The sequence below is a fragment of the Ambystoma mexicanum genome, chromosome 6q, assembly GCF_040938575.1.
Source record: "Ambystoma mexicanum isolate Mex_15411 chromosome 6q, UKY_AmexF1_1, whole genome shotgun sequence".
NCBI lineage: Eukaryota > Metazoa > Chordata > Amphibia > Caudata > Ambystomatidae > Ambystoma > Ambystoma mexicanum.
In genome coordinates, this window is record NC_090937.1 from 127,201,624 (window position 1) to 127,229,530 (window position 27,907).

The 27,907-nt window shown below is 43.4% G+C and overlaps 1 pseudogene; it reads right to left on the minus strand.

Moving 5' to 3' along the window:
- On the minus strand, nt 1–27,494 carry LOC138515175 (thioredoxin-dependent peroxide reductase, mitochondrial pseudogene; annotated as a pseudogene).
- Nucleotides 27,495–27,907: the final 413 nt, after the last annotated feature.

The following is a 27,907-nucleotide window of genomic DNA, read 5'->3' on the forward strand; positions in this document are numbered from 1 at the left end:
TCAGGGGTTCACCTTCTCAAAGTACTCCTTGAGCCCTCTGGGCTGGGCTTGATCATTGGGGAAATCGGGGTCCAGTTGGCAGGACACAGCTCTCTGTGGAACACCACATACTGGAAGGCGTTTACCAGGTGTAGCATTTCCTTCACACTGCGGCACGCCAGCAGGTCATTCAGACTCAAATGCTTCACAGTGCTGTTGGGGGTCAATGATGAAAAGTCCCTCAGGGTGATCACGGCCTCCTGCAACAGGGCCCTGTAATCCCTGGAAATCTGCTTGGTGAGATCGGACAGGAGAGAGATGAGCATCTTGCCCAACCCACCTTTCGTTCTTGCAGTATTAATCCAAGCCAGGTGACTGTGGAATTCGTTGTCTTTGTTGCTGAAGGCCACAAGTTCCGTGGCACACACGAAGGTGAAGTCAAGCGGGTAGAAGAGCACCACCAGGTACTTCTCTTTGGAGTCGTCCATGTTCAAATCTTTGACTCTCTGTTAACCACCGCCATGTACCTTGAACAACCCGTGCAGAAAGGGATATCTCGGGGTGGCAGAAGGGTCAGGGACATGGGTTTGGGTGCACACCCGCAGGTCTGTAGGTGGCCGGGCAGCCCAAGACACAGTTCAGACTTTGAGAAGCCCCGCACACAGTACCCTTCCCCAGGATCATCAATGACATTTGTGATGTCATCTTTGATGTCCTGGGTGTTAGTGTTAGCAGTGCACGGTGGAGCGAGTTATGGTTGCTTATCTTACCATAACTGCTGAATTTCAGGGGTTTTTCGGTTTTACTTTGAACCATAACGTCCCTTTAACAACATTTTTTTACTGAATTTCATAGGTTTTTCGTAGTGCAAATTAACCATAACGTCCCTTTAACAAAGTTTTTTCACTGAATTTCATAGGTTTTTAGTAGCGCAACTTAACCATAACGTCCCTTTAACAACGTTTTTTCACTGAATTTCATAGGTCTTTAGTAGCACAACTTAACCATAATATCCCTGATTTCATATACGTGTAACATAGAACATACTGAACCCCCACGTAGTGATTTTGATGTCTGCGGACTACCGCCATGTCCGCGGACATATCAAGAATCTGAGCGTGGTGAATGTAAATTTAAATAGTGTGCCCCATTTCCCCTTTGAAGTTGGCTCTGAAAAGAGCCGTTATTTTAGTTTTTTTTACAGATGCTTGACAGACACCTGTTATTTTTTATTTTTTTTCTTACTTTACTCCTAAAATCTTCACATAACCTTCTCCAAAGCAACCCTTACATTCCAAAATAGAAAGGCATTTCCCGTAAAAGATAAAGAGATGCCATCTTCTTTAAAATTAACAATATTACTGGCATCAATATTCTCATTATTACAGAAGAACATACCAGCTCTAAGCATGAAGGCACACATGCCTCGGTTGATGACACACCTAGCAATGTTTTGCTGAGGACAAAAAAATGAACTATTGTCCCATATTGCCCTAGGTATTGCCCTAGTTAGTAATCCAGAAAAAATTACTTTCGCATTTGGAAGGATCTTCATTACGGTTTGAACCAAGCGTTCCAAATCAGCCAACAAAGTAGGGGCACTGACGTTGCCCAAATGGAAAGCACCATAGTGCAAAACTACCACATGCGGACTGTTCATCGTGGCCATATCCTCACAAACTTGTACAATTCCCTGTACATTGCAATCAGGCACAGTGCTCCACACCACCTCCACTCCTTTCACATCAAAGTTCTTTTCAATATGCCTGCATCGAGCGTACTGTTGTAAACCATGCACAAACATATCTCCAAGGACCAATGTCGGAATTGAAACAATGTTATGCCTCCTATCGTAACAATTGTATGTGTATTGGCCTACGCCAAGTTGTCTAAACATCATATGCGAACAAACTCCATGGCAAGGTCTTGACCTTAGAGAAAGTAATGTAAGTCGCCATCTTGGATTAAGCTGCCATTTTAGGTTCTCTTGTTATATGGAAGTCACCCTGAACATCAAAATGGAGGCCGAATGACATTCGGAGTAACATTCTGGCCGTTGTGACCGCCGTACACATGAATAATTAATATGCCTGCAGGCCACTTGTCGGGGTCGCGAACTGAGACCTTGTCCTACTGTTGACCTATGTGTAAATGTACAACTATATCAGCGAAACTAATCAAAATGCAGATATTATAGGATTGACCTGGCAAGGAACCCATAGGCCTGACTCCTAGAATGGTTAACTCGCGAGAGGGTTGGCCAAGGGCTGGATAAAGAGTATAAAAGACCCAAGTATTCCAATGTACTGTCTCGCTCACTAACCCATTGAACTCTCGTTGAAGTTCGTGATTTTACTCTGAGAGCCGAATAGCTATCCGTTTGTCAATTGACTTTGGTAACTATTGTAGCTTTTAAATAAAGCACTTGTATGTTCTTTGTAACCTGTGTTGGTGTGTTTCTTTCTGGGCTTCCCGGCCTCATATTATTTTTATGTTTTCACATTTGGCGCCCGAATAGGGACCCTCAAGATTGATGCCGGATCATTGAAGGTTGACGCAGACTATCGAACCGGGATCGGACGGTGTGATACTGCGGGCCCGACCGAACGAGACGCGATACCTCGGCAGCGCTGCACAATCCGATCCTTGGACGATAGTCGTGTGGTCTGACACGGCATCTTGACGAGGGTCCATTTTTGAGGCGGGCAGATTTGTCGAAACCACCAAACACAAGGTACATTTCGTTAGGTAAGTTCTTTGGTAAACCGTACGGTCCTCCTTAGGTTTGGTCAGGTGCAGTCATGGCCCCCCGGCTCTTAATTTAACCCTGACAATTTGAATTTGGCGTATTGTATCTGCAGACACAATTACTGACCAGGTAACACCAATTTTTTGTGAAATGCCTGGGAAATTGTCTAGCTGCTTTAGGGCTCTGTTCCGCAGCGATCGACAATCTTTGGAATTTAGCCGCCCGGCACCACAGGAGGGGTCGCCGGCATGTACTATGTACTGTAAGTATGGCATTGGAAGTATAGTATTTAATGATATTTGGCACAGACAAACCAGACATGCCTCCGAATTTCAGTGGCCAATCAATGGTAGTTTCGAGATCCCCCGTATTGAATACCTAGAATCGGTCTTGCTAAAAAAGAAGGCCAGAACTGCAGCATTTGATGTTTTGCAGAAAAGAAGCGTTGCAGCAGCTTAAAAGTAGGGATAAACATGCACGCCCTTTATAAAACAAATGCCGAAAAGGCGTCGTTATATGATAAGGAAAAACATTCGGAGTCAGTTAAAAATATGGAAAGGGCTTTCTCACTCGGTATCCAGAAAATATATCCCTCTAAAGATTTCCATGTTTCTGAAGAATTTATTGAAAAATTGTTAAACGAACTCAGGCCTGGTGCCTCTGCGCCACCTCCGTATGATCCTCTCCCGGGTGCTCTGACCATTCCTGCTGTTGTTCCTGCTGTTATTCCTGTTCCCCCTGTACAACCTATTGTTCTTATTCCTCTAGTTGTTGTTCCACCACCTATACCGCCACCCCTTCCTCTTGCGCCGATAGTTGCACCCTCATTGAATTTGCCCATATCTCCGCTCCCGAGTGGTTCTGTATTGACTGAAGTTGATCGGGGTGCGGGGTCAAAGATTGTCACTCGAAATACTGTTTCTGCAGACAAGAAACAGGTATTATTTGCATGGGCTAAGCACTGTATGGAGAAAGGTGATCAAGTCAACGTTTTTTCCACATTATCAAATATGGACAATTTTCCAGAGAAAAATGTTTTTATCGAAGGTTTGGGGACTCATTTATGTGTAATGTGGGGTAGATTACATTATTCGGATCTCCCACAAGGGGTGAGGGATCTAAATACTTTAGCACTTTTGAGGGATACAGAGGAGAAAGTACATGGTCATGTTGAGAGATTGTTTGAGTATAGGAGGGACTTTGAGAAATTGCGGGATGAGGATGATGAAGAGGACAGTATGTATGTGCAGAAACGGTTCCTTCCGTGTCGTAGATCGGCACCTGAGGAAGTACGAATTTGTACCAAAGATGCGATTCGATGGATCTCGGATTCATCGATACCGCCAGATGAAGAATATGACACGTATAGTCAGTATACAGTAGAAATGCAGAGGAAGGTGATTCAGGTAATGGTACAGTACCTGCAGGAAGAATGTGTAAGGAAGAAGGTTAGTTGTCCTATAGAGTTATTGGGAATTTGTAAAAGGGCTTTTTCGCCCGACACTTCTTCGACTGCCTTAGCGCTCGACCTGGCTCTGTTGCTTAGTAAGCGGTCGGAGTTACCTATATCTCAGTTGCCTATGAGAGAGGTTCCTCCGACATTTGTCCCAAAGGTTGAGATTCCCGCTAACGCTGGGACTGGTGCACCCGCTGTGGATATCCCTGCACATTATGTATCACAATTTGTTCACGTCCCGTTTTCACGACAGGAAGTGAACACTATTAGACAATCAATTCCCGATATCAGGAAAAACCCGACAGGGTTTTACAAAGAGATAGAGTCCGTTATGCAGTCCTCTGTGTTCACCTTAAGTGATATTGACTTGCTATTCCCTGTACTCCTGCCCGTAGATTTATGGAAGCAGGTTCGGACAATAGACGATGTGCCAGGGTTGGGAGATACGTGGGCTAACATGACTAGGTTTGATGGGGAAAGACCAGCTGGTGAGAAACCACCTCAGGTAATACTTACTTTGCCTGATAGAATTGTCGCAAAATTGAAAACCATAATTCCTGAGAAAAGAATTATTTGGGACAAGCTTACGGCCTGTGTTCAAGGAAAAACTGAAGGTGCCACCAAATTCTTTAATAGATTCGAACAGGTATTCTCTGACTTGAGTGGACAGGACTTGGGCACAGAGTCTGGGAAAAGGTTGTTTGTGGACAAATTTGTACGTGGATTGTTGCCCGACATCCAGTCACAGATTATGTCCTCTGAGAGCGCTTGGCAGGCGAAATCCCAATCTGAAGTTTTGCACATGGCTCAGTATTATGAGAACCGTGTTAATAATGAAAAAGAGAAAATAGAGAAGAGGAAAGGAGATTTGAAGAATAAAGTATTGTTACATCAAATTGTTAGAAATCCCAGAGGAGGTACTTCACAGATCAGAGGTCAGTATGTCCCAAAAGGAAATGCTCCTTTGGGTCCTGTGAATGCTATTGCCACCAGGAAGGTCATTGGCGAGCACAGTGCCCCGTCCTTCGACAAAGGTCAAACAATGCGTTTGGGAGTGTGGGTAGATGACCTAGAGGTTGCCCCGGAGTGGGGGGCCCTGATAGAGGTCAGTTCTCGCAAGATCCTCAGCAACCTTTTTCACGGGAAAATCAGACTTTGAGTGTGGACACGAGAAACATATTTGATCACCCTTCTGCTGCCTACCTTTCTGAAGAGCTTCCTTCCGATGACATTTTATTTCGTTAGGACTGCCCGAAGCAGGGTTTGGAACCTTCACCTATACCCGTTAATCAGAAAGGTCCCTACGTTGAATTGTCAGTGGAGAATAGGAAACATCAGTTTTTGATAGAGACAGAAGTGCTCCATTGATCATTCCCGGGTTCCAAACATTCCACTGTCAGGTCAAACAAATGGGTTTTCTGGTATACCAATTGCTTGCCTGGTTTCTTCGCCGGTGTCTGTTTCTTTGGGTCCCTTCACGGACCTTTGTCCCTTCCTCCTGACTTCGAACTGTGGAGAGAATTTGCTGGGGTTAAATTTGTTGAAGAAACTGAATGCAGTAATTCATTGTTCCTCTGATGGAGTACGACTGACGGTTTCACCACAGCAACTTCCCAATTCTCAGTTTTTGACTCGACCATTGCCTCCTGAGTTTAGTGTTGTTCCAGAATGTTTATGGGCGGTTGACGACAATGATGTCGGGGTGCTACAGATTGAGCCCGTTAAAATAGTTTTGAAGCATGGAGTTAAACTACCACGCATTCCGCAATATAAAATATCAGTTGAGGGCGAGCGTGCTTTGAAGTGCATTGTCTCCGATTTTGTGCATCGAGGGGTGATTGAAGAGATTGCAGGTAGTTTATGTAACAGCCCGATTTTGCCTGTATACAAGAAAGGTGACAATGCAATCCCATACCATTTCATAATTGATCTTCGTGCTATTAACAAAGTTGTCGCCCCACAATTTCCAATTGTGCCTGATGTAACAATGATACTAACAATGATCCCTGCTACAGCTACGCACTTTAGTGTTGTGGATCTAAAGAATGCTTTCTTTAGTATTCCTATACACAAGGAGAGTAGATATTTGTTCGCGTTCACCTTGGGGGGACGTTCATTCACATTTACTCGTGCACCTCAAGGGTATACTGAAAGTCCAAGCATTTATAGTAGAGCTTTGAAAGAGCAGCTTGATACCCTTGAATTGCCACCTACTTGTACACTGCTCCAGTATGTCGATGACTTGCTTTTGGCCGCAGATTCTGAAAGTGCTTGTAAAGAAGGCACTGTAGTGTTGCTTGTTCATCTAGCTAAAAATGGTCATAAAGCTTCGCTCAAAAAATTTCAATATTGTTGTCAGGAGGTCGCCTATTTAGGCTACCTCCTGTCAAAGGAGGGGAGAAGATTGACACCTGAAAGAATAAAACACATTTCTGGCATGTCTGTTCCAAATACACAGAAAGAAGTCAGAGCCTTAATAGGTATGGCTTCTTACTGTAGGTTGTGGATCCCGAACTTTTCACTAGTGATAAAACCGATATTGGCTTTGACGAAGAAGGGCATTTCTTTGCCGCTGCCATGGAAATCGGAACATCAACGATCATTTGAGCTTCTCAAAACCGCGTTATGCTCTGCACCGGTTCTGGGTACTCCAAATTATGACAAGGCCTTTGTGTTGTTTGTGCATGAATGTGATGGATGTGCTTTGGCTGTGTTAACACAGGAACACGGAGGGAAGAATAGGCCGTGCGGCTACTACTCCTCCGCCCTTGATCCTGTCGCATGCGCTTTGCCAAGATGTTTGCGAGCTGTCGCTGCTGCTGCCACGTCTGTAAAACAGAGTGAGGGAATGGTCCGAAGCCATGATTTAATTTTGATGGTACCTCACTCTGTAGATGTCCTATTGAATAAGACTCAAATGCAACACCTCACCTCTGCACGGCTGACAAGGTATGAATTAATTCTGTTTGCCCCTCACATTCAAATTAAGAGGTGTTGTGTTCTTAATCCGGCTGAACTTCTACCTTTCCCGCAAAATACTGTTTGCGGTGACGAAGAATTACATGACTGCCTGTATACCACTGAACAGGAAACGAAGGGCAGGATAGATCTTATAGATACTCCTTTGGGCAATGCAGAAGGGGAGCTGTTTTGTGATGGCTCCTGCTTCAAACTCCCAGATGGTACAACTACAGCTGCCTATGCAGTTACTACGTTGAGTACGATTGTTGAAACTAAGAGAATTCCGCATAACTCCGCGCAGGCCGCAGAGATTATAGCATTGACCCGAGCTTGTGAACTCTCCGAAGGGCATACAGTAAACATATATCCTGATAGCCAGTACGCCTTTGGGGTGGCTCACAACTTTGGGAGGCTCTGGTCGGAAAGAGGGTTCCTAACCTCACATGGGACCAAGATTCAGCATGGTCCCCTGATAGTGCAATTGCTCTCGGCACTCTCACTCCCTAGGCAGTTAGCGATCATGAAATGTGCAGCACATCGTAAGGTCATAGATGATGTGGGAAAAGGGAACGCTTTTGCTGACCAGATAGCCAGGCAAACGGCCACAGACCTTAGCGCAGACATGTATGCTCTAAGGGAAACAAAAGATGCCTATGTAATAGATGAGGGTATCAGGTCTGTGCGAGATATCCAAACTGATGCCACAATAGAAGAATCTAAAAAGTGGGCCGAAGGGATGGGGAAACTGGATGACGATGGGTGTTGGGTAGATACGTCTGAAGGAAAATGGTTGCTCCCTGATTCATATGTGCTGGCAATGGTTACGATGGCACACGGTCCTACGCATGTGTGTGCTCAACAGATCACGAAAATGCTAGAACAAGTCTGGGTGAATGATAACATTTTGAAGGTTGCACAGCGACATGTTCAGAATTGTATGATTTGTTTACAGCACAATGTGGGGAAGGGGACAGTAACTCCAAGGGGTAGCTTTGGGCCCCCTTCTGTTCCCTTCGAGGTCATCCACTTTGATTTTATTGAGATGGAACGGTGTAACAATCTAAAATATGTTCTTGTGATTTTTTTGCTTTTAGTAAATGGGTTGAGGCTTTCCCTGTTAAGGATGCTACTGCCATGACCACTGCAAAGACTATGGTAAAAGAATTCTTTCCACGGTTTGGGCTTCCAAGGGTAATTTGGTCGGACAATGGTCCCCATTTTGTTGCAGCAGTAATTTTGCAGATATGCACAGCGTTACACATTGAAAAGCGATTTCCCTCGGCTAGACACCCTCAAAGTGCTGGGTTGGTAGAGAGACATAATGGTATCCTAAAGAATTAGCTTGCAAAAACATGTGCCGGCACCAAATTGAAATGGCCAGATGCCTTACCTATTGTTTTGTTAGCCATGCGTACCACACCTCAAACTAAGACTGGGCTCTCTCCATTTGAGGTAGTGATGTGGAGACCTGCTAACATTTGGGGTCTTCCGAAGCCTAAAGCATTGAGGGAGGTAGAAAATGTATTGCTTGTAGACTACTGTAACCAGTTGACTAAAAATCTGTGTCTCATTTATCATCAGGTCCAATCAGCTTTACCGGTTTACGGGCTCAGGACACGATATTCAGCCTGGAAGTTGGGTCCTAGTGAAGGCCTACGAAAGGTCTTCCTGTCTCACGCCTCGCTGGGGGGGACCCCACCAGGTACTGTTGGTCACCCAAACAGCAGTGCGGGTGGCTGGAAAGAAGCATTGGATCCATGCGACGCAAGTCAAGAAACTTCCTCACCCGACGCCACACGTTACAGAAGAAGCAGAACCCCTCGCTGATGCTACAATCTCTGATCCTGGAGTAGCAAATAGCGCTGTGAGTGCGTTGGAGAATTTCTCTGAGCCCGTGGAGCTTGGGGAACAGTCCATTTCATCTCCGCACTCTTTGAAAAAGTCACTTCCGGAAAACACTGTTTCAAGTTCTGCGACTTCCGTCGCCTCCGATACGTTGCTTCCCTCAGGAAGTGACGGTACCTTATTTCCAGATCAAACAGTACTGGGTACCACCAGGTACAACCTTCGACGAAGAAAATAGAACTACTGCACAGGTTTTGCCTGTGCATCTGGAAAGAAAAAGTTATTGAGAGTCTTTTCTCTTGCAAAAGGAAGTTTTTGTTGAAAAAAGGGATTCTGCTGGCTAGGGTTGGGGAAGGACTAAGAAGTTGCGCGACCACAGTGTCGCCAGCAACGAACATTGGGGTCGTCGATTGAGAAACTACGATGCCTGCCACCTCCACCGCTGCTGTTCGCAGTGGACTTGTAAATAAGGGGGTGACCAACTCGGACAACGAACAATGTGCCTGGGCCCCGAAAACGTATTGCTGTGTTGTGTTAATAATAATTGAAATTTGTATAGTTACTGCTGTGGGACTTTGGTACTTCGAAGAAATTTACCCTCTAAAGCCTCTACTGCCAATTGAGATTGTACCTACTGCTTTGACTCCCTCTGTACACCTTCACACTCTGTCACCTGGAGACTCCCAGCATAGACGAAAGTACCATAATAACACTCTAATGATAATAATGAATTCAACGCATGCCATTTTGAATAAGAGTAATTGCTGGATTTGTACCCATTTACCGCAACATGGGAACAAGGGGCTAGGATGGTATATTCACCCTTTACCTTTAACGACTGCTTGCTGTGCCTCTCTTAGAGCACTATTCTTTGGCCGTTGGAATGATAGCATCTCGGGGAACTTTGATGGAACTAATTTAAATGATTTTGAGAAACGTGAATTGACTCCCCTGGGATGCTCGCTTTTGGCAAATAGAAGTAAACCTAATGTTGCTTCTATTAGGCCGTCTGATAAACTATCTCTTCCTTTTCAAACTCTAATTTCCTTTCAAATGGCTCCGATAGGCAATAAGGACGCCGTGCCTCCTTCCTACTCTATTAATCATAGCCCCGATTCAGTCCCCTTCTGTGTACAAAGAAATGGCACTCAGTCAATGGGAGATTTTGAAGGTTGTGTGAACATTGTAAATTTGACCGGAGAGAACAGGCCTCTGTATGTAGGGGAGCCTGTCTATTTTGTTTGTGGTAGTTCAGCATTTCCCTGGTTGCCCAAGGATTGGCAGGGCCCTGTTATTTAGGAATCCTGTTACCTGGGGTATTCATAGCTAGTACTTTGGAGGTTTCTAAGGCTCGCCCATGGCGGGACGAGGACAGAGATACCCCTGGGCAAGTATTGGGAGATATAGCAAAATCAGTTGTGCCATTTTGGGGACAGATAGCAAATTCCGAAAATATTAGGGGACTAGCAAGGGTACTGGAGAGAACCATCAACCGGACCACGGATATACTCTACAATATGACACTAGAACAAAAAGCAATAAGATTGGTAGCACTCCAAAATCGGATGGCATTAGATGTCATTCTGGCAGAACGTGGTGGAGTATGCAAATTAGTGGGGTCCGCTTGTTGTGTTTTCGTACCAGATTCCTCACCGACAATTTTCAAAGCAATACAGAACTTGCACATCCTTAGTTCTGAAGTGCATGTTCCTGTGGGAGATTGGAATATTAGCGCCTGGTTTTGGGATTCTCTACGATCCTGGGGTTGGAAGGTGCTTTCTGTTATCCTGGTTATTTTGGGAATCCTGCTATTCCTTTGTTGCTGTTTCCAATGTCTACCTAGTGTATGTGCAATGCTAGGGGGATGTTGTGCTCAAGCAGTGAGCACATTAGGGAACAAAATGTATGCCCCAGATACAGCATCTAAAGAGTTTGTGTTACAAGAAGTTCTGATGAACGACCTAATGGCTATAGACATTACAGATAATGATTCAGGATGTATGGACGACAATGCATGGAGTTATTTACAAAGATATTAGAAATGATATTAGCACTTGGCATAGGCCAAAAGGAGGGTTTGTCGGAATTGAAACAATGTTATGCCTCCTATCGCAACAATTGTATGTGTATTGGCCTACACCAAGTTGTCTAAACATCATATGCGAACAAACTCCACGGCAAGGTCTTGACCTTAGACAAAGTAATGTAAGTCGCCATCTTGGATTAAGCCGCCATTTTAGGTTCTCTTGTTATATGGAAGTCACCCTGAACATCAAAATGGAGGCCGAATGACATTCTGAGTAAGATTCTGGCCGTTGTGACCTCCGTACACATGAATAATTAATATGTCTGCAGGCCACTTGTCGGGGTCTCGAACTGAGACCTTGTCCTACTGTTGACCTATGTGTAAATGTACAACTATATCAGCGAAACTAATCAAAATGCATATATTATAGGATTGACCTGGCAAGGAACCCATAGGCCCAACTCCTAGAATGGTTAACCCGCGAGAGGGTTGGCCAAGGGCTGGATAAAGAGTATAAAAGACCCAAGTATTCCAATGTACGGTCTCTCTCACTAACGCATTGAACTCTCGTTGAAGTTCGTTATGTTATTCTGAGAGCCGAATAGCTATCCGTTTGTCAATTGACTTTGGTAACTGTTGTAGCTTTTTAGCTTTTAAATAAAGCACTTGTATGTTCTTTGTAACCTGTGTTGGTGTGTTTCTTTCTGGGCTTCCCGGCCTCATATTATTTTTATGTTTTCACACCAACACCCTGACTTTCTTCACTTCTGCCATCTTCACCACACACAGTTTCTTTCAACACAAATCCACAACCTTGACATCTGATTGGCTAATCCGTACAGTCTTCTTTCCATGTTGGATTTGCTGGAAAACCCCGGATGTAGCACGCCCTGTCCACGGACAGCCGCGGTGTCCGCGGACCGCGTAACTCTTCGACACCCCTTCTACCATTTCCACTTTACTCTGTGCCATTCCTTCATTGCATACAGCTAAGCAGTCACACAATACGAAGAACGTCTTCAGAACACCCCCATTTTGCTTATTTTCGAACATTTCATGACAATTATCATTTCATTATTCAACATATTAACATTACAAATATTATACTTCCATCTTGTACGCTGCGCACAATGCTATGTTTCTCCATTAGTAGCTCAGTATACTAGATAGAACCCCATAATACAATGCTATTTATATCAATGCATCGTTCAAAGCACTAATTACGGTATGATATTTATTGCAATGATCCTTGACACTTTTTTCACAACATTATAATAAAAATCCCTAGTGCACAAATTTCATGAAAAGTAAATGCACATGTGATGTCATCAGTGATGTCATCAATGACATTTGTGATGTCATCTTTGATGTCCTGGTTGTTAGTCTTAGCAATGCACGCTGGTGGCGCGAGTTATGATTGCTTAGCTTACCATAACTGGCGAATTTCATGGGTTTTTCGGCTTTACTTGGAACCATAACGTCCCTTAAACAAATTTTTTTTATTAGCACGCAAACAATATACAAAGATGTAGTGTAAACAGCAAGTTCTCACAGATGGCTTTACACAGAATGTTGCAAAGTAAGCATTTATGCTCGTTCACAGCGAAGGTCAGCTGCTTACATTTTTTCTCGCGGCCCGGAGAGGCCCACGACTCCCTGTATAAGGTTCTATTTTTTTTTTACCTTGACAGACAGAGATTGTTCTGAAAGACTTCTTTTGAAGAAGTGTAGCAAAAACGTAAGACACGATAAAGATGAAATTTCTGAAACGAAACCACTTTTATATATTATATCACTTTGAGAAAGATCGTTGGCACACACGGAGTCGTATTTTGGGACTGCACTACACTTGGACAATTGAAAATGCAATTATAATGTAAGTAACCCTTTAGATTATTTTATACCGGAATATAATAACAATAGCGTGGTATTAAAGCCCGGTCAAGTTGTACTTGTTCGTTCAATGTGGCATATTGTTTTCTACCGCGCACTATCACCGCCGAATTGATCCCCTGTCGTTTAGAGGGCTCTGAAAAAGGCAGACGACACAGGGTGGGTTAATAGAAATAATTTAACCGGTCTGTAGCCGGTCAAGCGCTCTACTCGCTGTGCCACTTCACTGTAGCCGGTCAAGTGGCACAGTGAGTAGAGCGCTGGCTCTGACATCCGTGCAGAGCTTGCTAACGCAGGTTTGAATCCCGGCACGGCCAAACTCAGCCTTTCATCCTTCCGTGGTCGATAAATGAGCACCACACACCATGGGTAATAATAAGCAGCACTGAGATACCTGACGGTTCTTAGCACTATATAAATGTGAACATTTTATTATTAACATACTTCGCTAGCAAATAGTTTCACGCCCTAATAAATAAAATGAATATTTTTAATAAAGATCGGCTGGTGAGACTAATTTATGTTTTTTAAAACAGGTTTGTTGCCCCATTTTGCCAATGTCACGATTTTCAGACTCCAGCGGATGGATTTTTCAACTGCCAGGTGCAGCTCCATGTAAGCAACTTCATGAGCTTCACCATTTTATGGGACAATCACAAAGGACCAATATGCCCTTACGCAGTGCTAGCAGCTAGAAGCAATATACCAACCATTATGGTGGTCTAATGCCTCGTTGTTGGAGCAACCTTCCGATTATCAGTGCGACCATTTACTGCTTTTATCATAAACCAACAGCCTATCTACCGCAAAGTAACAGCGCGTGGCTCAAAATAAACTTTTGCTGATCGACAGCAGAGACAATTGCAGATCACTGAATATTCACTAAACATTTCATGTGAAATAAATGTACTTTACCAAATGTACAATCCTGCTGTTTACTTTTAAACCACAGTTTCATATTCCGAATTGTGGCTCACTGTGTTCTAAGCTGATCTAACACCCTCTGTACCGCAAAGGAACATCGCATGGCTCAACTTTTGCGGATCGACAACAAAGATAAATGCAAATCGCTGAATATTCTTTAAACATTTGATGTCAAATAAATGTACTTTACAAAATTTACAATCTTGCTGTTTGCTTTTAAATCATAGTTTCATATTCCGAATTGTGGCGCGCTGTGTTGTGACATAATGTGTGTTGTCTTCCGGGTTCTGTGTAAAGTCGCGTAGGACTGGAGGCGACTGGGCGCGTTTGATGACGCACCCTGTAACTTCACGGAGAGAGACGGGGAATATGAATGCTTTCATAATGTCAGGCTTAGGGGCGGGAGATATGATTTAGTGTCGCAAAAGCAAGTCAGCCAGGTCAATAGCGCCAGTCATAGGATTATCACATAATGTCGGCGCACACCAGCCTGATTTATGGTTTCTTTAGTGGACAAAAAGTCGGGTGAGGCCCATAGGAAATTGTACTATCAGCGGACAAAAGGAGGCTTCGTAGAACACTTTCAACCTGACAACGAACAATACAAACAACGTTCTCAGAACACCCCCATTTTGTGTAATTGCAACCATTTCGGGACACCGCAAGTGTTCTTAGAACACATTCAACTTGACAGATTACAATACGGACAGCGTCCTCAGGACACCCCCAGTTTGTGTATTTACGAACATTTAAATACACTGCGAATGTTTTTAGCTCAATTTTACCTTCCTTGCGAACAAAAGGGACACATACTCCGTCCTCTGAACACCCGACCATTTAGTTTATTTACAAAATGTCAGAACAGCCGCGTTCTCCGCGGACAAATCGAACACAACTAAAGCATATAGCACATAAAAAAAACAAAACATTGAAACTATCTCATACTCCCCCACCCTCTCCAAACACTCTTACACACCAACACACTCCACTAAATACAATTTTTAATCCAAGTTTCACCGCGCTGTACGCGGTCGATGGCGAATACAAGATGGCGGGCGCGACAGAAATTCTGATGCGCATCACGCCCCACGCCGCCGAATCAGCGAACACGTTGCATGTCCGCGGACATGACGCAAGCCCATGGGCCAATCGTGGTGCTGTCCGCGGAGCGAATAGGGAAGTCCGTCCGCGAAGCGAACACAGATATCACTATTTTGTTTGCCTTACATTTTGGTCATTTTTAAAAAAAACTACTGGACGGATTTACACCAAATTTTCTGGACCAAGCCGCCACTCCTGCCGCAAATTTGGTGTAAATCCGTCCAGCGGTTCGGGCGGTAGCTGTGCGCAAAGTTTTTTCCCATTATGTCTATAGGAAAAAACAAAAGTTTTGGGACCCCCCCTATAACTTTGCCCCCCCTGGACCAAACCTCTCCAAACTTTGCAAAAAAAATTCAGAGTGGGCCATATACTTTTTTTGCAGAGATTGGTGAGGATTCGTCGAGAGGGAGCGAAGTTATAAGCCACCCAAAAAGTGCTCTTCCTATGGAAACACCAACTTAACCATAACTACATGGACGCTACCGCGTCCATGTAATATATATATATATATATATATATATATATATATATATATATATATATATATATATATATATATACATATATATATATATATATATATATATATATATATATATATATACATATATATATATATATATATATATATATATATATATAATTATAATTTTTAGTTCAAGAATGTTTTCATTTCAATAATCTATGTGCAATATATACATTGCCAAGAGAACTATATTTCTCTTAACGCTCACTATCACCCTCCACTACTGCTCTACTGATCCTTCTACTCACTAACACTATCTACTACCTACTCCACCTGCAATATTATCCTTTACCCCCACTACCACTGCTACTGCTTCACCCCTCTCCCTCACTCGCTATTCCGCTACTCCCACTACCACTATCTTCACTCCCAACTACTACTACCCAGGGATGTTATTTCACCAAAGTGCCAGGGGTAGCGGAAGTGACATCACACGACCCTTAACCCCTGATGACATCACAGTAAGTGATGTCATTTGACCCCACCCCAAAGTGATATCGCGGGAAACGATAGAACACAACCTTTCACCCATTGACAAAACAGGAAGTTGCATCACATAGCATCGTACACTACGAAAAATATGGTTACAATATCACTAAAATGTGATGTACATTTCATACAAGAATGAATTGCCATATGGATTGCCATATGTATTGTTAGGATCAGTGTGTATAGGCCCATATTACCAAATTACTGTGAATGCAAGCAGACGTCCATGACCAAATGATAATGATGTGTTATTATATAGCACTTGCGCTTAAGCGCTTTATATAGAAAAAATATACGCCCTATATCACCCAACCTGTGTTGGTACTCATTTATCGACCTCAGAAGGATGAACGCTGAGTTGAGGCATTTTAAGAACAGACTAAATCAGTGATTCACCCCCTGAAATGTGCGTGAAATAAACCTTTCTTGAGTCCAGCAATCATTGTATAGAATTCCAGAAAGACACATTATTTGGTATGCCTATTCTTTCTGATTTCGGGGTTAGTGCTGAAAGTGTTAGACTTGTGGCACTCAGGTTCTTATTTTTCTTATATTGTTTTAAGGGGCCTGATCAAGAAAGTCAGCCACTCCAGAACCAAAAAGCCACATGGTGCTGGCCACAGCGCAGGAGCTTGCAATTTAAAAAAAAAAAGTTTTTTTTTGCTTTTATTTTAGAGGTCGCAAGGGAGACCATAGAGGTCGGAAGAGAGACCTCAGAGGTCGCAATTGCGACCTCTGGCGACCTCTAAATGATGTCCCTGCTACTACCTCTGCCAATACTACCACTAACACTCCCAACAATACAATCCAGTCAGGTTATCAGAATGACCAAAATAATATGCAACTAATATCCATTGTAATTCATCCTATGTAAATCTTTCTCATACATAGTCATTGGGGAAATTCCTCAAACCGGCTTCGATTTTACTACATGGCAATATCACCTGCCCTTCGTCTCCCAGCACTGCGAGGAATGATCAGTTGCTTTCCCTCACACTGCTAAACTGTCCATTGAAGTCCATTGGCACCTCTCACATTGACTGCTTCAGCTTCTTCACTGAGCTTTCAGTTCCCCCATTACCTTGCAACCCTCAAGTGGTAAATCAGACGAGCCTGGGTGTTGTCGGCTCTTGCTGGGGATACATCCGTTTGTGAACATGTCGACTGCCTCGCCAAAGACTAATAGAAAATGTGACGAGAGACTTGTATAAGGGGATATCTAAAGTAAGGCAATTACTTATGACCATTGGGTTAGGCAAGTTTGTTTTCCACTTGGCTGACCTTATATTAGAGACTAAGGACAGGAAAGTGTGTCTTCCATTGGAAGAACATGGTTTCTTGCCATAGTTAAGTAGAATTCCCTCAAAATAAATCTAATGATAACTCTGCAACGCCAGGAAGCTAAGTTTGGACTCTGGCAACATGATTGTAGAACTCAATTTGCAGCACACAAACTTCATATATGTATGGCATTTGTCCTGAAGTCTGGGCTAAATGATCTAAATCCTTTCCACGTTTTCAGGAAATCCTCATAAAATGCATTTGTCTAGAGTGGATTTAGATGGGAGCTATTTACATTGCCAGTGGTTATCCTGAAAACCTACTCTGATTTGGGGCTCACCACGACCAGACCGGGAGACCGCTGATGTATGATAAAGCTGTGAGGAAAATTATTTCAATGTCAAAATAGTGATGACTACATGCATGACTCCTTGGGCTTGTAAATCATATGGTTCTTCTGATTTTTAGCTTTTGTATTTAGTGGATCTCTTGGATTGTAATACTGGAAACTTTGACTATGTACAATTTGTATGTCACATTGATATTAAACAAGCACCATTTATTTAATAGGTCAATCACATACACTTTCTAAACAGTACAGTTCGATTTAGGTTTATTTCAAACATAATGTCATTGTTTTCCATTAAGCCTCTTATCTTGTACTGCTCTTGCGGGTATTTCAATTTAAGTGTCAGATTAGTCTTGCGCTATTGGAGCATGTGAATGCTTGTGTGTCTGAATCATTCCTAACAACACCACATTTAGTGTATTTAAGAATTGATCATTAGTTTCCATAAGGCGTGGTTTATTTTGAATGAGGATTGGTCGTGTTTGTGTTACCTTTTAAAATGGGGGTACTGAGATGCTGTATGCCACTGCACTGCCTCTATGAAACTAGTCACTTTGCTTGAGTATGCCACGAGTACTAAGCCTTTTATGCCCTAAGGGTCCTGAAAGAGAAACAGTCTTGAGCATTCTTAGGTAGGGGTCTTCAAAACCGGTCCTCAAAGGCTAAATCCACTCCATGATTGTAGGATATCCACCCAACATATTTTCAGAAACACTTCATCTATATGGGAGTTTTTTCAATACTCAGTGTTTGTTCTGAATAGTCTGAGGCACTCAAGATTGGATTTAGAGAACCTGGCTCTTGGGTGCCAGGGTACAGAAACGTTATATCCTTTAAACAGTTTCTTAGTTTCATGTACATTTTAGCGTGCAGTATGTGATGTCCTCGCTAAAGCAGTATGTACTCGCTAAATCATCCCACATCATCAGCCACGAAGATGGGTCAAGCTTCATTTATGCTTGCAATTGCGACACTCGACTAAAATGTCCCGACTTTAAGGAAGCTTGTTGGCAGGACAGCTCTTCCCCATATAGAGAAGAAGGAAGTTTTTCTCCTGGTTATCTTGCTTCAGTGGTTATAATAATGGTTCTAACACAGTAGTTAATGCGATACAGGTCTCGCTTTTATTTTTGCTAGTGCTGGGTTGTTTTGCACATTTAATTGATATGCGTTGTTAACACTTAAACACAAAAGTCTCTAGCCCCCTGTAGGGTCCTGGTCCTGGTATAGGTGCTGTCCAGTGGACAATCTTGGCTCCTGGTGGGCCCTTAGTCCTGCATGATTCCTAGGTCCGTTACGGCTCCTAGGAATCAGGGCCCCACAGGGGGCTAGAGACTTTTGACAATAGCCTTGATAAAGACCCACGGGTCGAAGCACGTGTCGGCTGACAAACAAGGCACACAATTGCCTTTAAGTGTTAACAACGCATATCAATTAAATGTGCAAAACAACCCAGCACTAGCACAAATAAAAGCGAAAACTGTATCGCATTAACTACTGTGTTAGAACCATTATTTCAACCACTGAAGCAAGATAACCAGGAGAAAAACTTCCTTCTTCTACTTAACAACTTGGGGTGCTGGCTAAACCCCAACAGCTCCTGTGATCTTGCAACACCAGAACAACTTATTAGTCTTCAAAAACAGAGCCTAGCACAGGCTATTTCCACACCTAGAGCCAACCACGATTCCTTCCCCATATATGCAATACACCTGAATTATCTATTTTGGCAGCTAAAGCAAGACAACAATAAAATATTAGTGCTGATGAAAAATGCAAATGGATGACATGAGGAGTCAATGGAATGTTAAGAAGTAATGTATGTGCAGAGGTAAGTTCTGAAGAGAAGGAGAAAAGAAGAACAATGTATACTGATTGGAGCAGGCTAGGCCTTATAATCATTACACCGGCTTAGTATAGTTAAAGAACTGTATTTTGAAACACATATACGCTTGCTGACAAGATGGAGTTCTGCTTTGGCACACACAAGTGAGAATTATCCACATACTTGGTAACCGCAGCACAAGCCTTTGTTTCTGTAATTCTGCACACCCAGCTAATTTCCAGTTTGGTGTAAGCTGACCTAGCGTCAACTGTAATACTGATGGGAGCAGGCAGGTTTAAATGGGATGAGAGTGCCTAGCAATGCTGATCTCATTCAGGAGGTGTTGGGAGTGTTCCCGGAGAGTCCTGAGTTTGACTGCTTTTATTTAAGAGTAATATCATATAAATTGGAAGGTGTGCAAACCTTTCTTGGAAAAATCATAAACATTTTTGCTGTGCTCATGTGTAAGCATGAATGGAAAAGGCTACATTAGATGAAGTGCAGGAGTAGGGGGCACACAGGATTGGATTTGTCTGAAGTTTGTCTTGTTGGTGTACGTTTCCTCTATCCACCAGGCAGCGGCTGAAATGAACTATCTACCGAACTAACCTCGCCTCAGTTTGAGTCCTGAGTCGGATTTCTAACTCGTCATTAGAAAGGATGTAAAAATACAGATCAATTTGAAAATATAGTTTTTATGGTAGCAGTTGCAAGAACACTTCCATGCTGAAGTCCTGTCTCCCCCGTATCTCCTTTAGCCCTCCACTGATCATTGTCTTCACCTGTAGCTCTTATCCTCTTCACTAGGTGTGTACACGCAAATGCCATTGCTGGTGTTTTGTTGCTTTAAAAAAAAAAATTTTAAAATCACAAATGGCATAAAAACACAGTTAGACTCGGAACGAAAAAGTCATTGGGTGAATGCATATGGCTTTAAAAAGTTCAAAGCTAGGACAGTGCAAAATGCTAGATTTTGCAGCATTAATAAAATAAGATTTCAACATTTCAATGGCCATCACCATGTATCATTTCACATATTAAATCACACGCTGATCCCCTAGCAAGAAGGGGCATGTTCACCAGGCTCGCAGGGCAGAGTCTTGCAAGTAAAACATTTGACTCAGCAAGTGGTGTCACATGCCTTGACATGGTGTACCACGTTCCTATGGCTTTGAAGGTTTCCCCCTCAATTGTATGCATTTCTTTTTATTCAAATATTGTATTAAGGTTTTGAACACATAGATGCGCATGATATTGGGCCTCATTACGAATTTGGCAGTGCTGTAGCAAAGTGGTGGTCAACCTGTTAATGCTACTTTTGTGGGTGGTAGCAGACTTACTGATACTTTTACTGCACTACTAAATTTTGAAACAGGTGGTGGATTGGATGAGTTACATCCAGGTACAGCTGAAGATAACTCCTCCATTTTACCTCCAAAATTTGAGGATTTACCAAAGCATAATCCCTGCTCATGGTAAATTCGCCAAATCCCTGTGGAATCCTATGGACTCCAAAATGTGGACTACCACCACCCTTTGCCCACTCGTAATCCTGCTGTAAATTCTCAGCACCGAATGGAGGTATTGGAAAGCAAGTTTTTCAGTAATTCCTCCAGAATTTCCACCAAACTCAGAATGAGGCACAAAGTGCAATATTAAGTTACACCATAATTATTTCATTTGCTGGTCATTTTTTAATGTTAAGTAACATTGCTTCTATTAACATTGAAAAAAACTAAGGCAGGTGAGGGAGGCAAGCAAGTAAAGAGGGTGCAAGGGTTCAAGCCACCGAAGACGATGTGCCATTTTTGCATCACCTCCCTTACAATGAGGCCTAACTTGATGGCTTTAGGGACAAAATGTCAACCCCTGACCCCCTAGCCAGCTGCAGAGAATTACCCATTTGGAACAATGGCCCTGCAAGTGAAGTGGGAGGAGTAACAGGGGAAGTGAGCCTTCCTACAACACTCAGCAATGTATCAATTCTCTATTGTTGTTGGCCTATCTAGCCATCTTCAACCGCGTAAACAGCAAATGTTGACGGGAGAGGTGACTACCTTTGTCAGGATACCCCTCATGAACACCAAGTAACTTGAACAGAAATGACTGTGCAAAAATGCGTTACAGGCGTGCGTGCCTTGGGCTGAAAGTAAAGGTTTTATGAAAAATACCATTTTAAATCTGATTCCTGTGGATTTCTATAATTTCCTATGGGCCCACATACCTTTTGATGAAATGCATTAACTTCAATGGGCTGTAATGTTCCATTGCTCCAGCTTCTCTGCCCAACCCATGTTCCAGATTATATGTCAAGACTCGGAGGCTCTGATTATGCTCATTTCTACTCTTCACTTCTCGAGCAGCAAACCAAAAAATTCATGAACATCAAACTGACAAATGAACTACAATATCCATAAAAACGTATGCAAATGTGTAGTTTATGTTACATAGGTTTATCCATCCACGTGATCTCTCTAGTCCAATCACACATCAAAGCCCACAATAAACATCCCGAACTTCCATCTTTCCTCCTCTTTCTGAAGTTGGTCGACAACTGAACCTTGCATCCCAAACGGTAAACGCCTGAACTCCTGACACTATCGATCACTCCTCACGAAGCCGCTGTTTTAGACTCTGCACCTGTCGAAACATATGTAACAGTAATGAAATGACCTTTCCAGGACGGGTGGGCAATCGCATAATATCAGTGACATGTTCAATATCATACACATTTATTGATAATCCTTATGTTACCAGTCATACCACTATCTAGCGATTGAACGAGTGGAATTATCCTTCGCTTCCGAGTCTTTACTAGAAACATGACTTTCTTTAACGAATGTGTTGAAAATCTGAATTCTTTGTCAAAACTCATAGGCTCTGATTATGCTAGTTTAAAGCGTACTTACCACCAACAAAGCCACCTAATCCACTCTTTTAAAATAACAATTCTTATAAGTCATTTTGTTTGACCAGTCTGCCACCTTCAAAATGTCTTCCAGGCGTATTTCTAGCTTAAATGCCGTAGATGCCATGGCTGATCTAGTTGAGTGAGCACCAAATTGACCTATGCCAATGCCCGCTTGGCCCGTACACCATTTTACCCATCTTGCTAGCGAGGCTGACGCAACCGCCTTGAATGGCTTGTTCACTGCTCTCAACAGTTGAGATTCTTCTATGGGTCTGACCTGGCCTGCCATGTTCTTGTACGCCTTCAGGCACCTGACTGGGAAGACCCTGGGTCGGTCAGGAAACGCTGCATAGTCTACCGTCCTAATACCTATCTATGTCCTGTTCTCTATGTAAAATGTAACCCCTGTGGGTGAAAAAGACTTTGTCTACCTCTAGGGCCTTGACCTCTGATACCCTCTTACAGGAAATTAAACAAAATAACGTAGTCAGCTTCGCCCAAAAAGCCTTTCTAGATAGTTGTTCATTGTATGGCCATGACTCGAACATTCTCAATACCACACTCACATCCCCAAGGCGAGAATATTTCAGAGTCAGAGGTCTCAAACAGTTGACTCCTTCAGTAACCTGAAAATCAAGGGGTGCTCCCCTACGGGTTTCCCCTCGATATAATCATGATCGGCCGATATCACTGATCTGTACGTGTAAATCGTTCCATACGCCTGGCCCTGCGCTGCCTGACTGGCCAAATAATTTGCCACGTGAATCACATCTGTTCGCACGGGATGTACTCCCCCTCCATGCACCAATTACTCCACCTAAGCCATGCGACTCTGTAAGCTTTCCTGGTCCCTGTGACCCAGGATTCGCTTATGAATTCCTGAGCTGCTCCCGAAAGGCCCGCTTGGCCCAGGATTGCCGGAAATCGCCCATGCTATAAGATTTAGGTTCCTGGCAAATGGCAATTTGATCCCCATGCACGAGCCAACACTGTTTTCATTGGGTTCTTACCGGAATTCAGTGCAGGGAGCAGAAACAAGGACTCACGTGTTGCTTATAAATCAAGTGGCTGAAGGCACACTTGGTTAAAACACTATTATTACATTGGGAAATAGTTTGTACCACAAATAAACCTTTGCCTTTCTGAAGGCTCAGAAAACCCTTAACTAAACTCAAAGAGATCCCAGGAGTGTGTGTTTTGGATGGGAGGGGCTGGTAGTGGCTGGGATTGGCCGTGGGGACTAGCATGGCCATGGACAGCCAAGAATGGGAGGAGCGGGTTTTCTGCAGACAATTACACTTTCAACCATTATTACCATTGCAGTCTTTTTTTTCTGCAAAATCCAATTTTACATATTTTTTCAAACACTAATACACTATACACTGTCGATGATGTTACTCATTTTTTTAAAGTGTATATTGTTTTTTTGCAGTCTAGTGAAATGGGTTGGAAGTGAACATTTGACATTTTAGACAGGGCTAGCTGGAAATACGTTCCTTTGAATATGCAAAAGGCATACTGACAGTATCGCATGTACCTGAAGATGAGCTGTGTTGCAGAGTGCCTTGGACCTTGTGGCCTTCTCTTTAGGGGCTGCCTTTGCCCAGTGTAATTGATGGGTCGGCTGTTATTGGGCAATATATACGACGTTCTCTTTTGGAGAATAGAGAGAAAGCACGATTTTACAGCGAAATGGAAGAAAGTCATCCATGGGACTTAAAACGGCCACTGGCAAATCCGTACTTTTAATAAGAACTTTCTGAGAGGGGCATGTCTTCCACCAACCCCTTCCCTTCTTACCCCGGGCAATCTGTATTTTATATTGATACATGTCCAGCCACTAACTGTGAAGTGTATTTAAGTACATGTTAACACAAACATCGGTTTGGAGTCAAAAACTGCTAGCGGTTGTTATATTTGTTTTCAGTCAACTTTCTCACAGAAAGCTCTAAACATAAATGACAGAACTAGCCGTTGGTCCGCTCCCGAGCACGTAGCCCGGCACGCAGCGTCATGGTGAAGGTCCCGCGCGTAAAGCCAGCTACTGGCATCCTGTACAATTGGCCACGGTAAGTAAAAAGCCACTGGATGTGTAATGTATTCTCGCGTTGTCTCCACCCCGCTGCCCGGGCTGGTGTGAGCCTTGTCTGCATTGAGGAAGGCCTCGCAGGGGGCGGTGACAGCTCACAGAAGAAGCTTGAGACTGAAAGGGCCGCCTGACAGGGGGTTCTGTCTGACATGGACCTTAGCAGCATGAGAGAGGTTGGCCAAGTGAGCAGAGCCTGGCAGGGGGGGCCAGCAGAGTCAACATTAATTCTCACTCTTAGACACACCGTCTTCTAGCAACGGACAGAATAAAAAAAAAGGGTTGAATTAACGTTGCATCATATATTATAGGAGTATATTTGCATAATGCATACGTTATATATACATATATTTACAAATGGATTTATATACAAATATAAATATAAATGTGACTATATAATTCGATATACACACAAATATAAAACATTTATTTACATAGCCATATGGTTACATTTATATGGTCACACGAGCGCGTCTAAAGGGACGCATGGTGTTTACGAAATGACTATAAAATAGATAATACAATATATGAATGAATGTCTATTAATCCATGTACTTGCCTTCTTGTCTTCATGTGTAGACACACGCGCGCGCTCACACATACACACACTTACCTATATACATGATGTTATTTGCCATGTATATAGGAGAGTCGCACATGCATAAAAGAAATCGCACACCCGTACACAGAAGTCTGTGAACAAAATTGGTAAAATTTCTTTCAATATAATTAGTTCTTTTATGATTTTATTGTATTTATTTGTTCAAAAAATTAACCCACGAGGTAACATTATTTTAAATACATAAATTAGCATTATTTGATTAAAACGAAAATATCTTACACATCTTTCAAAATTGTCTCCTTTGTGAAATGTACAGGAGGTCAGGTCACGTGCTGCTTGCCTAACATTTATTAAGAATGTATTTCCAATAATGAAGCCAGTGCTTAAAAGCTCTCTCTTTTATTCACAGTCTGCTGACACATTTAAATCCGACTGGGGGCATACAACAAACGAATGCGTGAAGGAGTTTCTCGTTCTGAAACTGTTTGTGCAAGCGAAAACCATTCAAAAGAAAAGACCCAATTGTAATTCTAGAAAAATATGGTTGGTACACTTTTTCCACAGGCTCTATAAACTAGAAACGTTTGTTCAAGAGAAGCAGCCAGCCTTGGACCCCAGTAGAGTAAGCACTGAATGGGATTGCTACAAATCACATCCTATGGTCCACATTCACAGATATGTCGCCATTTGAACGGTGTGACCGTGGTTGTCACCTAGCAAGACTAGAACCAGTCTGGCGTCACAATAAGGCAATTTTAGGCACCCACCATGGTGTCAACAAAAGAGGGGCGCCAGAGTGGGCAATATTGTCACAAAAACATCCTGTCTGGCCCTAGTGTATGGAAGTGGACCCCAAAATAGTCCTTCCCTCACAGGGAATGCATTGTTGCACATGCCTTGACTAGCGCCTCTGTAAAGTAGAAATGCTTCACAGAAGCAAAGCAATCATTTTTGGAATTGACTCAAAATCAAACAGGATTTCAATGTTAGTTTTCACCAGTGTGGTTTGGCATGTCTTGTTCTTTTCTTGCATAACAAAGCAGGCACATATTTTTTAATTGGACATGTACCAGTTTATAAATCATGTTTAGTCGGATGCTGATGATGATTTCAATTGACCATCTGGCAAAATTGTATCTGATACTTTTATCGTTGTGTTGAACCACGCATTACCACTTGGTCTGCACACCATGCACACACTCCTTGGAAGGTGAATAAAATAATTACACTAGGGAAATACTTCCTCCATGGAATGTCCATGGAAGCAAGGCAGATTTGGTTCAACCTTTTTATCTGTTGAGAAATGCTCTTACCGTATACATTGTAGGTGCAGGGACAGCTACCCTCTTTTCTTTCCTAATAGATAGGCGACGCACCAGCTCCGACCCAGAAACAGGTACTCGCTCCAGGGTGTCCTTCCGCCTAGGGACATTGGTAGCATACACATTGAATGAAAAGAAAATTAGCACTACAAAATAATTGTTTGTTTTTTGCTCTCATAAAGTGTTCTTGTGTGATATAATGTGGGTGCATTGACCTCTCATGAACGGGAGTGTGATCAGTTGGCCCACAGCATGGGGAGCCAGCGATGACATGTGATCATGCTATTCATTTGGGCTGGGTGCAACTGCATAGGTGCATGTACCTCAGCAATGTGTGCCTGTACGTTTTGCATGCTTACAGGTCAAACGGTCAGGTATGGATGTTGTTACATATAATTGGGTGCATGGGTGCCCAAACAGGTGCAGTGTGACCTCACCACCTGCTCGCATGGCCATGCTGTGAATAATCAAATCATGCCATGCTTGTGTGGTCCTGCATGGAATAGGGTGATTGACAGCTATGGTGTTCCCAACAGTGCACCATGCATGCCCAGGGGAGTCCCCCAGACCAGCTGTGCTCCCATGCATTCAGTGTTTGCCTACCCTACCAAGGGACCCACTGCCCAACCCTTTACCCCTGTGTTGTGTCTCCTGGGTCCACGCAGTGTGGGGGTGTGGTCTTTGCCAGGAGGGCAGGGCCATGGGCCACAAGTTCCCATTGTGATTGTTTGGACTGCCCGGCCACCTGATGTGGTACCTTAGGAATCCATGTTAGGTCCAGAAGGCTAGTCGGGTCCGGATATGCCACAATCTGGAATGTACTGCTGTTTTGTCCATCATGAGGCATGATACTTTTGGTCTGTCCTCGCCGTGTGTCGTCACCTAGGGAACACAGTTTACAGGCAAGCAGAGTGGTGTTCCTCTGGCCCACTCTTGACAGTGTGTAAGGATCCTGTCTTCCCTTCACCTTTGACTCGTTGACACCCCCAGGCTACGCACATCCCCAGGATGGACAAGGGGCGTGCACCACACAATGTGAGTACAGTGCTTTGTATGCTGGGGGCACCTTCCTGAGTGGACAAGTGCTTTTGCAGCCCAACAGGGTACCTGGCCGTTGAATGACCTGCGATGACTTGCACTGCAACAGCAGGGCAGGTCGTGCATCCAGCTCCCTCCATTCCGCAGGTTAATTTTACGCACTTGGTTCATCTCGGGTTGGACTGTTTGTACGGCCATGGCCACTGAGACAGGCATGTACAGGCCACCTGCATAGGGACGGTGTTGACTCGAGGGCATGCCCCCTCTGGGATTGCCCCATTGCATGGATGTCTCTCCCCTCGCAGCAATGCAGAGGCAGAGCAGGCCATCAGTTCCCTAGTGCTCTTGTGAGAGTACAAGGATGGTGGGCTGACCACAGGGCCTGGCCAACACACAGTGGGGTTGGACCCATGTGAGCCATTCCCATGCACCTCTCTACCATGCTCAGCTTAGGACTGCAGTGCAGGACAACAAATGTTCATCGAGTGAGAGCTCACCCTTCCCCACAACAGTAGTGTGTGCTTGGGCAGAAGCTGCACCCTTCTTGCAAGGTTATTGACTGAGCCAAGGGTCTTCATACCACC